This window comes from Oryctolagus cuniculus, chromosome 4 (genome assembly GCF_964237555.1).
Source record: "Oryctolagus cuniculus chromosome 4, mOryCun1.1, whole genome shotgun sequence".
Taxonomy (NCBI): Eukaryota; Metazoa; Chordata; class Mammalia; order Lagomorpha; family Leporidae; genus Oryctolagus; species Oryctolagus cuniculus.
The window spans coordinates 142896794-142899482 of record NC_091435.1 but is presented as its reverse complement, the minus strand read 5'-3'; the positions used below and the strand labels follow the sequence as shown (position 1 = coordinate 142899482).

Here is a 2689-nt window from a genome sequence, read left to right as displayed (position 1 = left end):
CTATTGAGGGATGGCCAAGTAGGTTCAGTAACATTGCAGAACTTCGTTTTAGAGATGCCACCTACCTCCTATCCAGGCCAGCTCTCCTCCCAGGCCAGCTAGGTGATGAAGTCAACAGGGTGCCTTCCCTAAGAAAGTTCACACCTCCCTTATGATGTCTCTTCCAGGACCCCATGTGAAGAGATAGGTCTGGACCTCATATCTGGCCAGGCCTTAACTCACCTGATTGTTATCAGGTCCCTCCTGTCAGTTTCTATTTGCTGCTCAATGGGAAAACTTGCTTGTGGCTTAGACGGCACCTTTCTTAGGTCTCCTAATAATGACCCTGTCCTTTGTTTTAGACCCTGTGAGTTTAAATTGCTTGTTAGAGTCGTTTTCTCCAGACTTGAAACAGTGAACTTGTGGATGACCATGCGCCTGAAACCTCAGATGGAAGCAGTTTCTGCAAGCTGCCGCTGCCATCCCGCTCAAGAAGACACCTCCTGCTGGAGCCCTGTCTTGACTGCCATTCCCAATGACACCCCTTTTCAGCGTGAAGCAGCCACAACAGTCATCAACCACTTCCCCTAACAGAAGTTAGGGTCTATTCTTGTGAGGGGGTGGATTGTGAGGAGTCAGATGGGGCAATAGGCAGTCAGAGTGGTCCCAGTGGGAATGAAGGGTGCAACATCTTTAGCAAGGTCAAAAGTGCCTGCCTGCCCACTCCTTGAAAGCTTTCAATCTCTCTCTCTCTTTTTTTTTTTTAATAAAGATTTATTTATTTACTTGAAAGTGAAAGTTATACAGAAAGAGAAGGAGAGGCAGAGAGAGAGAGAGAGAGGTATTCCATCCACTGGTTCATTCCCCAGATGGCTGCAACAGCTGGAGCTGTGCCAATATGAAGCCGGGAGCCAGGAGCCAGGAGCTTCTTCTGGATCTCCCATGTGGGTGCAGGGGCCAAAGCACTTGAGCCATCTTTTGCTGCTTTCCACGGCCATAGTGGAGAGCTGGACCGGAAGCGCAGCAGCTGGGACTCGAACTAGTGCCCACATGGCATGCCGGCACTGCAGGTGGCGGCTTTCCCTGCTAAGCCACAGCGCCAGCCCTGAAAGCTTTCAATCTTATGAGAATCACAAGGGAGTGGCAATTCCTTCCTTTTTTTTTTTTTTTTTTTTTTTTGACAGGCAGAGTGGATAGTGAGAGAGAAAGACAGAGAGAAAGGTCTTCCTTTTGCCGTTGGTTCACCCTCCAATGGCCGCCACGGCTGGCGCGCTGCGGCAGGCGTACCGTGCTGATCCGAAGGCAGGAGCCAGGTGCTTCTCCTGGTCTCCCATGAGGTGCAGGGCCCAAGCACCTGGGCCATCCTCCACTGCCTTCCCGGGCCACTGCAGAGAGCTGGCCTGGAAGAGGGGCAACCGGGAAAGAATCCGGCACCCCGACCTGGTCTAGAACCCGGTGTGCCGGCGCCGCAAGGTGGAGGATTAGCCTAGTGAGCCGCGGCAATTCCTTCTGAGCTCCCAGTTTACTGTAAAACAAATTAGGTATCCCACCCTTCTGATGGCTCTTTTTATTTAATCATGAGCAAGCCAGACAGGATAAAAGATTGCAAATCAGGTCTTTTGATGGGTCTTGTCCCCACCTTGTAACTGAAAGTCAAGTTTTTTTCTTTCCCAAAATTGTGATTAAAAACCCCAGTACCATGGGTCTCTTTGGGTTTTGCCTTTCTTGGAGCCCCCATCCATGCCACTCTTTGACTCTAATAAGTCTTGCTTCTACCAGGCTCCGGGCGTCATGTACTACAAGTTTAGTGGCTTCACGCAAAAGTTGACGGGAGCATGGGCTTCAGATGCCTATTTCCCACAGGGATTAAAGCCTGTGGTTTCCACAGAGGCACCACCTATCATATTTGCTACTCCAACTAAATTGACCTCCAACTCTCCCGCATATGATTATGCTGGGAAAAACAAAGTTCCAGAGTTGCAGAAGTTTTTCCAGAAATCTGATGGTGTGCCCATCCACTTGAAACGAGGCCTGCCTAACCAAACGCTTTACCTGACCACCATGGCGCTGACTGTGGGAGGGACCATCTACTGCCTTATGGCCCTCTACATGGCTTCACAGCCCAAAAGCAGATGACTTAGACTCTACCCCGGGCCCCTTCTCTCCCTTCCATTTCTCCTTCAGTCAACCCTGTAGTATGGGATACATCCTACCCTGTGATCGCCATCCACCATGCTCCTATTTGCATCTCCCTAAAGGATTCCATAAAAGCTATTATTGTTCTCCAGTATCTTTTAACTCCAGAGGCCATAGAGGCATAAGACGATTATAAACCACCTCCTTCAAGGTCGCATCCTTGTTCCTACCCACTCACCTCACAACACTCAGACTTCCTGTCAGAAATTTGGTTGGCTCCTTCCACCTGGTACAGGACCTCAGATACATCTCTTCTGTTCTATCCAGTCATTCTTAAGTCCTATACCCTCCTTTCCCTAATAGCCCCCATGAATTCTTTTTTCCCTGTTTTGGACCTGAAGGATGCTTTCTTCATGAGTCTTCTCATCCCCTCCTCCCAACCACTCTTTGCCCTTACCTGATCTGATCCCAATTCCCTCCCACCTTACACAACAGCTTATCTGTTTTATTCCAAGGATTCTGAGACAGCCTTCATTACTTTGGACAGCCCTCCTCCTCCAAGCAAACTTAGCTT

At 49.4% G+C, this 2689-nt stretch overlaps 1 pseudogene; it reads left to right on the top strand.

The window, feature by feature from the left end:
* Positions 1-1736: 1736 nt before the first annotated feature.
* On the top strand, positions 1737-2115 carry LOC100345955 (cytochrome c oxidase subunit 7A-related protein, mitochondrial pseudogene; annotated as a pseudogene).
* The last annotated feature ends 574 nt before the right edge of the window (positions 2116-2689 follow it).